The sequence below is a fragment of the Pararge aegeria genome, chromosome 22 (genome assembly GCF_905163445.1).
Source record: "Pararge aegeria chromosome 22, ilParAegt1.1, whole genome shotgun sequence".
In the NCBI taxonomy this organism is placed as follows: Eukaryota; Metazoa; Arthropoda; class Insecta; order Lepidoptera; family Nymphalidae; genus Pararge; species Pararge aegeria.
In genome coordinates this window covers 5,982,716-5,995,343 of record NC_053201.1, presented here as the reverse complement: position 1 = coordinate 5,995,343, position 12,628 = coordinate 5,982,716, and the positions used below count along the sequence as shown (strand labels likewise).

Genomic DNA, 12,628 nt, shown 5'->3' with positions numbered 1-12,628 from the left:
CTGGATGGTACCTAGACATCATCCTATAGCCGCTCCAACCGGACCAGACCAGAGAATAAAGATAAATTCCTAAATAACTCCATCTGGCGATTGAACTAGTGACATTCACTTATGAAACCATAGCGCTTACGACTGCCAGGGAAGTCGTCATAAACGTCGTCTTGTTTCAGTCGCTACTCACTACGATTTATATGGTATCTTAAGAGATTCACTAGTGACACTACTGTTTCCCAAAATCGTAACCAGTAGAGCATTCCACTCTTTCGTTACCATATAAATCGTAATTAACTCTCACGCGATCGAATATGTTAATGTAGGTTGAAAGGAACACTTGGCACCCTGTTGCAACTCGGTCTTAAGACACATAATATCCTTACCACTACAGTTATGGGGCTAAGTGCCCATTAACGCATCCTTCCAACAAAGCACCCAGGCCTTGTTAAACAAAGACCACCTGCAACCCTCGCTGCTAAGTGGCCGCTAATGAACGCACCCCGCTGTCCTTCGCGACAAGAGTGCTAATGTGTAAAAATGCGGGGTCAATATTGGTATATCGACCGTTAGCATTTTTGGAGGTAGATCTTTTGAAGTTTAACTTCTTTTGGCGCGTTAGGGTAAAATGATGAGAGTCAATTTTCACAAAACCGACGCCCCAAAGTTAGCTTATTAGTAGTTATAGGTACTAAGATGACTGATGAATACTTTTATGAATAATATACATAAATAGTTATAAAATACAGATAAACACCCAGATACTGAAAAACATTCATGGTCGTTACAGAAACATTTTCCACTTGTGGGAATGTGGCCTTGGTTCAGAAAGCAGGGTCGCTGCCCACAGCGCCAATCGACCGTCTAAACAATGCTGATTAGCGGCAGAACTAAGCATGGCGGCCGTACTTTCCTGGACGAACACTGTCACAAAAAACTCTTCTACTACAAATAACAGTTAAATATTGATTGCTGTAATCCCACAGAACAATAACTAAGCCACTTAAGTAGCAAACTAACTTTTACATTAAACTATTCGAATGTTAGGATACCATCAATAGACTTACGCGCAAAAGTAAGCTGTGTTCAATTATTTCCAAAAATAGCTCCTGTCGCATCGACAGTCTTATTGTGATGCGCAAGGGAAAGAAATCACATGGATGCAAAGTTGCAGTAAAAAAAAAACAAGAAAAAACATCCAAACGAGATGTGGCCGCGTACGCCAAGATCTCGGTCAAGCGGGAGCTAAGTTCTTTTGTTTCCAGCCTCGAATCAGCCAGTGTTTCGAATCTAGATTCTGTTTATTTCCTTTTTTTCCTTTTCGCTCTTTCCCCGTACCCTTTTTCTTTATTGTCTCTGTGCGGGCAGTGAGGCTTTTTGGAAAAAAAAAACAACGCCCGGTGGCTTATGGCTCCCCATTGATATGCGTTCGAATTGAAATTTAAATATTTGCTGGGATACGCGGGGACCATCGTCGGCTATTCTCTTTTTCGAAATCACTGTTGCCATCTTAATATTTAATATGTTACTCAGTAAACAGCGTTGCAGATTTTAATCAGAAATACTTCTTTCGTATACATTTTGAATATATTTAACTTGTGAGTGATACTTTGAGCATTTTCCATTATACATTCTAGTATTTAATGCGAAAGAATGTCCAGAGAAAATTCAGAAATTATAGATTCCCAAAGTCTTATGGGAGGCTTCGGCCGTGGCTAGTTACCAGCCTACTGACGCTTCGCTAAACGATAAAGCGCGTAGAAACCGATTAGGGGTATGATTTGAATATGACCGGAGGTTTCCCTTATAGGTTAGCCCGCTACCATCTTAGACTACATCATCTTACCATCAGGTGAGAATGCAGTTAAGGGCTTACTTGTAGTGGAATAATTAAAATATATATATATATTAATATGATCAACCTAATCGATTGTAAACAAGTAGTCAAGTTTCCAAATTTCTAATTCTAAAACGCGTTTAACTTTTGATTAATCGCGCGTTTAAAGAACACAAGTGCCAGTTATTTGGACCGTAGAAATTTAATTGCGTTTCATAGCCGGGGTCAGGGGGCGACACCAGTCCCACTGATTATGACTGGTTTTGATTACGAGACTTATCAGCGCACAAAATATAAAAGTTCCAGTAAACGATCGAGCTTTTTTTTTGAAATTTGAATTTGAAAGTGAAATTAAAAATCAACAATCCAAAATCCTCAGATTAAATTAAGTGGCGCTATCCTTTTCCTACTCGGTAAAAGTGAAAGTATACAATGGCCGATACAAGGTATACCTTTACAAAATTTCGTCAAGATCAGTGTAGCTACTATGCCATGCATATGAATTGAAACTCAAAATTGTTTCCAATCCCGCGGGAACAGGTCCCGGTTGTTTTTCCGGAATAAATTTCGTCAGGATCAGCACAGTGGTTAAGCCGAATAGGTAACGAACAAACCGAGAGACACATTCGCTTTTATATAATTATCATTCATGTGTACCATAGTTCCTCATAGACGGGTCTTCTCCCACACTGAGAAGGATTTAGGCCGTAGTCCACCATGCTGACCCAGTGCGGATTGGTGGACTTCACACACGACGCTAACATAGTTACTGATGGTAAAGGATTTCAAAAAAAAAAATCCGCGAACAAGTTCGATCGTCTGCCACCACCTTAAATCATACTGAGTAGCTGTAGACAAAGTTCGCTAAGATGCTTTGATAGTGATGAAAGTTCAAGTCAAAGTGATACATCATCATTGAATCTGTTAACTTGTTGATGTGAATGGAGAGCCGTGACTAATGGTCAAAAATTGTGGAGTGTTAACTTGGGGTCACAGGTTCGAATTTCGAATCAAGTATTCCTTACCAATGGTAGACTTAAAACCAACAGACAGATAACTCATGAGTGGTATTTTTGAGTTCGATTTAAAATTTTGTTACAGACTTGGTAGGTAAGTCCTTTGGCCGTTTTCAGTAACGATGGACAAGGCATTGCCTTAGTAAGTAACGCCTAATCAAAAAGGTTTCCTAGGAATTTTCTGGTTTTTCATTTTTTCTTTCAGGTTGCTTTTTAATTATTTTAAATTCCGGCTAAGTTTGTTGTGGGCTTCTTCTTAGACCAGGCGCGTTTGGAACCCTCGTAGCTTTAGTTTTAAGTTTACGATTGTAGTTATCGCCATCGCTACTCACTGCTATGTACACATTTTGTATGTAATAAACGAATAAAAAGTGCCATCTATGTGCCTATTTGAATAAAGAAATATTTAACTTTGACTTTGAATACATTTACCTTTCGTCAATCAATTTTCATAGGCATATAATTTGTGTTTGTATTATCAAATTTTAAATTTTTCGTATTGTTACTAAAAAACCGCATTTATATATATTTTTATCTGTCAATTGTTTGTTTACGAGTTACCTTACGATCCCGAAACCTTACGATCGGCCAAATCGGTGTCGTAACTTAAGACGGCGCCTAACGTCACATAGGTTTTATCTTTAGTAATTAGGCATCTACTTTCGTTAAATGTCAACCAAATAATAAGCCAATGCTTAACTTAGCCATAGTACAGAATTTTATGGACTTAGGTCGTTCTAAGCAAAAATTTCTCCACAGAATTACGAACATACAGAAACCGTGTACACGATTAATATTGAAGCATCAAAAACCACTCCACGTCTAATGTTCTGAACGTTTACCATAAAATGGGCAAAATTGGAAAGTTCGTGAGCTAGCAACATTCTGCTTGTGTGAAGTGAGACGTTTGCGGGGCGTTTTTACTGTTTTCGGACACAATTCACTGCATGCAATATTGTCTGAATTAGGTATGTTTTTAACTCTGTGGATTTCCAATACTATCGTCAACTTTTAAAAACGTGTTACTACTTCATGATGATGATGATTTAGAGGTGCGTGCAGATATCAAACTCATTGCTCCGAAAAGGTTGAAATATTACCTGCTAGGCGTCTTCATAATTTTTGATACTCTACAATTTATTTACAGTAATAATTAACAACTAAATTTTTTTTGGCTTACCTGTAAATCGCAACCAGGACTTTGTGACAGTTGAGATTAACGACACATATCGTAGGTCAAGATATTAACAAGTCATTGCAAAGCGTTAGTCGAAAGTATAACTCCGTAAAGAACTACTAACAAGTTTTTAAAAGTTGACAATAATATTGGAAATCCACAGAGTTAAAAACATACATTAACCTAATTCAGACATTTATATGTAAATTATAAGTATTTATGTATATTATTCATAAAAATATCCATCAGTCATCTCAGTACCCATAACACAAGCTACGCTTACTTTGGGGCTAGATGGCGATGTGTGCGTTGTCGTAGTATAAAAATTGTTTATCTATAAATTATTGTTTAATATCGCTTACCAACGCTACTACTTAACTATGCATTAATTTTAACATTCTGTTATAACTGAAATTCAATGCAAGCTGTCCCTACTGCAATGACTCTAACACTGCCATTTGATAATAATCTATCACTGAATTTAGTTAATGTTGTTTAACGAGCTAAACTAATATGGTCAAGCCACACCTCACCTTAAATCCTATTAAAATATTAGCCAACAAAAAAGATTTTATCTGGAACGTATTAAAGACACAATTTGTCCCATATAAATCAATAATACAGTTCTAATACATGAATTTGTAATAAATAATATTAATAGCTTTAAATTCAAGGAGATTTACTCAAAATAGAGCGGCTATAGGGTGCTTTTGGCAAGTATTATTAGTTGTTCTACGCTATTGGTAACATTTTCATCGCAAAATATTTTTCAAATAGCGCGTTATGTTCCACGAGCCAGCGACGATATGGCTTTGTTCGTACAGATTTTATTAATTTTGGGGGTAAAATTATATTGACGCTCAGAATCATGTTTACAAAAAGACCTGTTTAAAGCGACTGGTCTACATTTATTTTACAAATATCCTATTTATTAATAGTAAGTAATATTTTTTAAGTGTAATACTAATCAATCAAAACGAAAAAATCAATAATGAGTGGACAATCCAACTCTTCGTTCGTTAAAAAAAAAAAAATCACTTGGTCCTCTCTTACCAATAATTTATAATTTAAATATCTTCACTTCATAGTAAAACTTCATTCAAACAACCATTTTGTATTCAAAAGCGAATCGAGCTAAGCCTTTATTTGTGTTTTCGCCAGCGATATCAAGATACCGTTAAGTGATATCGGACATTTGTTAACAAAGATCAACGCTTACGCCGTAGCAACACTTCAAAAGACAAGCTTATAATATTTTAATAGCTTTCTAATGTCTTCCAAGAAAGCATTAGAAATATTTGTTTAAAAATTACTAGCTGATACCCGCGACTTCGTTCGCTTGGATTAAGGCTTTTTATTCCCGCGGTAACTCTCTTATTTCCCGGGATAAAAGGTAGCCTATGTTCTTTGCCTTGTCAAAGGCTACATGTATGCCAAATTTCATCCCAATCCGTTCAGTTGTTTTTGCGTGATTGAGTAAAAAAACATCCACACTTTCGCATTTATAATAACAAAGGGCAGTTCAGAACACAGTTGTCAGAACCCTCTCTGGAGATCTGGTAGAAGAGTCCTTTGTGCTATCTACTGCGAAGACCAACCCTACTGCCCAGCGAAGTGATTATGGGCAAATCCTACCGTTGAGAGAGGCCTTTAGTCCAGCTGTTAGATGTGGGCTATTGTTTATTGAACGCATAGCCAAACCGGGGCGTCAAACGAGGCGTTCAAGTTTGCGTCTTGTATGTGACTCATCAAAGACGCGCACGTTTTAGCAAGGCTTGTGATTGGACGAACTTTGACATAGGCCACATTGGCTTTTTCTCCCATCGCAATATAGAACTAAATATGCTCTAAACTCTTATTAAATAAAGGAAAGAATTCCTCATTAGACAACCAAATGACCATTCAATGCATGTAACGTGAATTCAATACCAATAGCAAAGTAAGGTATTTTAAATAATTATAAAATGATCAGTACGAGTCGGGTGTTAAGGAGTCGTCAAATTGGCTTTGTGCCTTGATGTTAGGGTTTTAAAACTGCTATATTAACTTCAACTTAGATCGTCGCTTGTAATCAGTTATAATTGCAAAAAATGTGTGAAATCATGTAAATAAAACTCCAGCTGATTCATTATTTTGTCATAGTATATTTGTCTAGTCCCATGCTAATTGCTACAGACTTTTCTCTCCTTATTGCTCCTTAATAGCATTAGTTTGGAACTACAGCTTTAAGAAACATGAACATCTTATCATTTTTCAAAACCTGATTTATATATCTAACAATTTGTTAATGTTACTTTATTTCTGCTAGGTGTAAATATGCAGATAATAAATAAACGGAAAAAGTAGAACATTACTAAAGCTAAACAATGCATATATGTAATATTCTAGTGGTTGCTCACGACTTTGTCCGCATGTAACTACTAATAAGTGTTAAGTATTTTTTCCAAAATACACACGTTGTCCGTTTTTCTTCACAATATACCCCAACCTACAGCGCCCGCCTGCGTTTTTCTGGGCTCATAAACGTTATAGCGCAATTTGAAATAGCCTATAACCTTTTAAAAAAATTTAAATTTTTAAATTAAAAAATATTTTTAAAAGTTGGTTTTAGAGATTAGATCAGTAAAACAAACAAAGAAAACAAACTAATCAGCTTTATTATCATCAGGTAGTATGCGGTGCATTGCGACTTAGTCACATTTTAATAAAAATAAACCTTTGTTTTAAAAAACTCTCCAAAGCATGGAAGTAAATTGGAATATCGCCAATACAAACTTAATTAATAGCGGGTACTGAGTTATTTTGAAGAAACTTAACAAAAATGTTTGGCAAGACTGGGGCATCGAACCTAGTTACTCGTGATCCGTAGGTGAACTGTCTACGAGGCATGAGGCCCATAGTTAGTAAAATTTTTTAGCCAGCAGTAGGAAATCATAGCTCGGAGAACCGATGGACGTTGGGGTCTTAAGGTGCTGGAATGGCGATCCCGCACCGGTAAACGCAGCGTAGGTCGGCCCCCAATGAGGTGGACAGATGACATCAGGCGAGTCGCTGGGAGCCGCGGCAAGCGGCCCAAGACCGTGTATTGTGGAACTCCCTACAAAAGACCTAGGTCCACAGTGGACAGCAATTGGTTGAAATTATGATGATGATGAGGAAAACATAAAGGTGATGATGTTTTTCCTTGTCAGATAGCGTCATATAGGTAATTTTTGGTTTAAATGAATCACTGGTTTTCTGAATTGTTTTGAAAGAACTGTTATACCTACGTCAATAGCCGATATTAATTCGGGATAATCCAAAAGAACATCAGCAAGAAACTACAGATCAATTGATGAGTCATCTTGACCTATTAAAATATAATGTTCAGTGCAAAAAAAGTACCTATAGTAAATCACAAATGATAAATCACGGTCTTATTACATTAGGTAACTGATACGTAGGTAATGTTGGAGTAGTTATTTGGTTTATATTTCTTTGTTGTAAACATTTTCAGCTGCAATAACCCATAAAGATTTCGGAATAATTAAATAACTGAACTGCACCATCATGGTTTTTACTTCCGTTCCCGGATTTTAAAACTAGTTGGGAGTTGTATAAGATAAAACCGTGCAAATGCCCAATTATTCGACAAACAACCGTTATACAGGGGAGAGCACTGATATCTATAGTACAAGTTTTTACTCAGTTTGGGTATCAGTGATTCAACCAAACATAGTATTAAGCTATAATTTCTTGTCACTCTTTAATAATCGTGTGAATAAATGATTTTATTATTATCTATATCCTTATCATTAAACTGTAACTGGACGATTTCTGTACATTTAATATTTTTTGAAATTTTGACCGGGAAATGGAAATTTTATTAATGTTTCTTCATAGCTCCGTTAAAAATATTTATTTTTTATTTTAAAGTGCTATAAAGCATTTAGTGTCTAATTCTAATAAAGATCTGATTAATATTGTCGAAGATAAAGGATATAACTCTTCACAAATAACAGCAAGTCGCAAGGCATATGGGACAACGATCGAATGCATGCGTACCATACTACTAATGCGAAAGTGAGGATGGATATATGTGTGTATGTTTCAACTAAAATGATGACAGCTTACTAACTCAGTATACCACGTAAAATAATAGTAGGAACATAACTAGCCACGGTGATTATGATGTTAGCCTCAGATCTATTCTAGCTTCTCGATTTATCGTAATTACTTAAAACGCACATAACTAAGAAAAGTTAAAGGTGCTGGGATTCGAACTAAAGCCGCCCGAAAGTAAAGTCGAGCACCCACTGGGCTAGCATCGCTTCACGTTTCGTGTTTTTTTAAGAAAACAACAGTACGTCCCCAGTAAAAGCTAGTAATTTTATAAATGCGAAAGTTTACAGGTATCAATGTTTCCTTGCGAAGTTTTACAAGACATTTCGAATCGTCGAAATGCTACCACGGTTTCGGAATGTGGCATCTACGGAAAGCTAGCGAGTAAGCCTCTAGATAGGTACTGTTTAAAGCGACATTTACATAGGCATCCAACCGTCTTTATCATTCATAGTATTCTCGGATAGCAGCAGTTACATTGTATAAGCAGGGCTGCTAAATTCATAGCCCTTTCTTTTTTTGTATGTAGATACAGAATACAGTCCATCTTAATGTACTCGTGCTTTGCCCGGGTCTTAGTCTTCTTGTTTTTGTTTTCACTTGAAATATCAACCAATGAAACTTTCTATCTCTTAAACTATCTATACAAAACCACGTTGATCCGTTGCTGCTTGAAAAGTCGAACACGTTTATATACATTTATACTGGCGTTTCGCGACTTAGCCTGTGTGGTTTTGTTTGCAAAAATTAACTAATGCAACTCATTGTCTCACAAACTATGTTTATGCAAAACCACGTTGATCCGTTTCTGTTTGAAAATTGGTCGAACACTGACGGTTAGATACACAATACAGCTCATCTTAATGTGTTTTTGCTAGCTTTTTTCTACTTAGCCTTTTTGGTTTTGTTTTCACTAAAACAAACAACTAATTCAACTATCAGTCTCTAAAACTATGTTTATGGAAAAGCCACGTTGATCCACTCATCCGTTGCTGCTTGAAAGAAGGTCAAACACTGGCGTTCAGATAAACAATGCAGCTTAAATACTTATACTAGCTTTTCGCGACTAAATCCGTGTTGTTTTGTTTTCACTAATAAAAATCAACTGATGCAACTCTCTGTCTCTTGAACTAATGTCTATGCAAAAGCGACGTTGAACCGTTGCTGCTTGAAAAATGTTTGATTACTGGCGTTTATATTCACAATGACGCTCATCCTATCGGCTAACTTTCAGCGACTTAGTCCTTTTTTGTTTTCACTAATAAAAAAACACATGCAACTATATGTCTCTTAAACTATTTAAAAAAAAAAGATCCGTTTCGGCTTGAAAAAAGATCAAACACTTGTTTACTATTTTACTTTAATATTGTTGGGTTACTGGTAAGATATCGTAACCCCGTAAATTCTCTTTGCATGGCTTGGTAGTATTGATCGAGGTCTGGAGCATTGCTTAGTTCACCACCCCTCATCGGAGAAGCGTGGCGGATATTAAACCTGTGCCTAGCAATGGGTTCATGTTGTTAACATTTATACAATGATGATGATATTTTAAGTTTTCTGTGCATAATAAAAGCTTCTAGACCTTACTTTTACTGTAGTAACTGTCTTGACTGGTGGCATGTTCTGATCCACAATATGGAAAAAACTAAGTGTATAAAATTCACATTACCAAATGTTAAACATGTGAAAACTACTATACTACTTAATGATGAGGAATTGAAGTTGATGGATACGACTATATTATATCTAGCAATAACGTTAGGTGCAAAACTTCATTGTAAGTAATTTATCGAATCGGCTTAGTTCTGCTGCCTATACAGTAAAGAAGATATGCCATAATATGACAAATATAGTGTGATAATAAAAACGTTTTTTTTTCTTTCTTTCTTATCTATAGAATGTGCTAGACTATTTAGTTAATTTCACAACATTATGTAATATGGAATTTTACTATGGGGTAATGCTACTGATATTGGCACTATTTTCGTGTTGCAGAAGAAATGGGTCCGAGAGAATAACTCTCCCATATATAACGGTCCTATTTCTTCTGTAGAGAGATGAATTTAAAGATATTAAAATAATGACCATCTATAAGCCAATACAAGTTTGAAAACCTCGGAGATGTCTCTTAAAAAGTTCAAAGTTTGTATTAAGCGAAAGCTTATAGAAAAGTATTTAATAGTACAAAGGATTACGTAAACGATAAAAAAGCTTGGGTGTGAATTGGCTCTAACCAGGTTGTTTCCTGAATATTTTCAAATTACCATGTGAGATGGTGAAGAACACCCGTCTTAGTTTGTCGCGTTTAGAAACCCTCGTAGTTACAGTTTTACGTTTACGGATATAGATATCGCCATCACTACTCTCTACTATGAACATATTTTGTATGTAATGAACGTAAGAAATATTTGACTTTGAATTTGACTTAGATATACTAGTTAACGCTACGGTTGGTAGACAAAGACTCTACCAGCAGTTGTCGCGTAAAAAAAAAAATTTAGTCTTCTTCATTTTCCAATCAGTGAATAACTTCAGTAAAGATCCGAGTGGCAAGTTATGTATTAAATGTGACATATTGAATGCTTATTCAAAATATTTTTTAAACAATAATAAAAAAAATCTGTTAAGAATTAGTAGACCTTAAAGTAAACTCTTACCCTTTCAAAGTAAACGTCCCAGTAATATTTTATTTACACCACAGGTATTATTACAGTTTAAAATTATTCCCAACAAATAAATATTATTAAAATTCAGCAACACACGTTTTCAGTTCACACTTCTAACGAGTCAAATTTCACGCCCTTGTAACCACATAACTGATCAAACAAAATTACGTAGACCTTACAAAGTATTTAGCACTGAATTCGGAACACACTAACACAATGTTTATATGTGAAAAAAAATGTCACTTCAATCCTTTCCATACACTAAAACATCCAATACATAAAATATAGTTTAAAATAAACAATAATATTTGAACAATTTTATTACGGAACTGGCCAAAAATAAATGTCAGGTAAGGTCGACGCAATAGCGATTAAAAGCCATCCGTTCCATTTTTGAATAAAATCGTATTTGCGAATCGAGATTTACGTTTGAGTTTCAGTACGGGGCTGTCATCGGTGGTGACAGGTCGCGCGCGAGCGTGTGTTGCGCGCGGGCATCGGCGCAGCACTGCGTTCGCGCGCTTTTCGACCCACCAAACCTTCGCAGCCTCTCTAGAATGGGATGTGTTATACACTAGCTTTATCTCCAGCTTCAACCGCGACGGATTAAAACCAAAATCGAAGTCTGAGTCATACAGTCAATGGATATGTCAATATCCCCTATTAAGTAAACTTATTGTTAAGTCGCGTACCACAAATCCGTAGTCTTCTGAACCTGCCAACTCTACGCAGCCTCTTGTAGTAAAATGTGTTGTACTTGTATTACTTTTATCCGTGACTTACATTCGAAAAATCCTAATATAAGCACTTTGTAACGTCAAGTCTGTCTGTTTGTAGTGTCTCTACAACCGGTGCGGAAGGCAGATTAAACCACGACACATCAATAAGCCCGAGTGATTTTATTTGCGATATATCTGAGTAAAGTTGTTTTATGTTGAGAAGACCTATGATCATATGGACTATGTAGATACTAGATGAATGAATGAACGTCTTGCTCAAGTTTTATGTGCAGCTTCTACCGCAAGCAATTATAACTAAAGTCAAAGCCTTAGTCAATATAACGATACCTATCTACGAAAGATTTCGATATTATTATAATTATATTACATTATAAATATATTATATAAATTTGCGTTAAGTATAATAAATGTTTTGTAAAGTTTTTGTTTAGTAGTTTATTTTTTTTGGTCATACAACTATTCGAGTTTTTTCTAGCATGGAAACTATATATCTGAGACAGTTTTAAATCAATGGATAGGAAAATAATTCTGCAGGGAGAAGAATCTAATAATTACATTCCTTCCTCCTATGAGAAATTCATCTGTCTCTTGTATGCCTTTGACAAACTGTGAGAAATTGGCTGACTATTACTTTCTGCTAGGGAAAGTTATAATAGCTTAGTATATATAGCGTAGTTATATATAGCTTTTGACTGCGGTTCCTTTCGTTTTTTTAAAGTTTTACAAACCGTATAGTTACCCATGTGACAAATAAGTATTGTATTTCTTTTCCTAGGATGCTACGAATTTACAAAATTTTGTGAATAGTTTAAAGTGACTAGAGTACAGAAATGCTGCTTGGCGGCAGATATAAGCATATACCGTAGATACATAAGTGACACAATTTACACAAACAAATAAACAAGCCGACACACTTTCACATTACTATATTAGTATGGAAGTATTGATTGCATTGATTGCAGTCTCTCTCAAATGGCATGTAAATTTTTAACTCAAACTTGGCCGGCAGACGACTTTTTATACGCTTGTAACTTGGTCGACTTGGTCTTAAAACACCGTGATCCGATTGATTTTTACTTTAACCAATCTTAATGTTAAAA

The 12,628-nt window shown here is 35.7% G+C and overlaps 1 protein-coding gene across 1 annotated transcript in view; it reads right to left on the bottom strand.

The window, feature by feature from the left end:
- LOC120633930 (neuronal PAS domain-containing protein 4B-like) overlaps positions 1-11,277 on the bottom strand; it is a 208,435-nt gene extending 197,158 nt beyond the window's left edge. Inside the window, exon 1 of the mRNA XM_039904340.1 lies at positions 10,780-11,277. The gene's annotated coding sequence lies outside the window, so the exon portion shown is untranslated. The remainder of the gene's footprint in view (positions 1-10,779) is intronic.
- Positions 11,278-12,628: the final 1,351 nt, after the last annotated feature.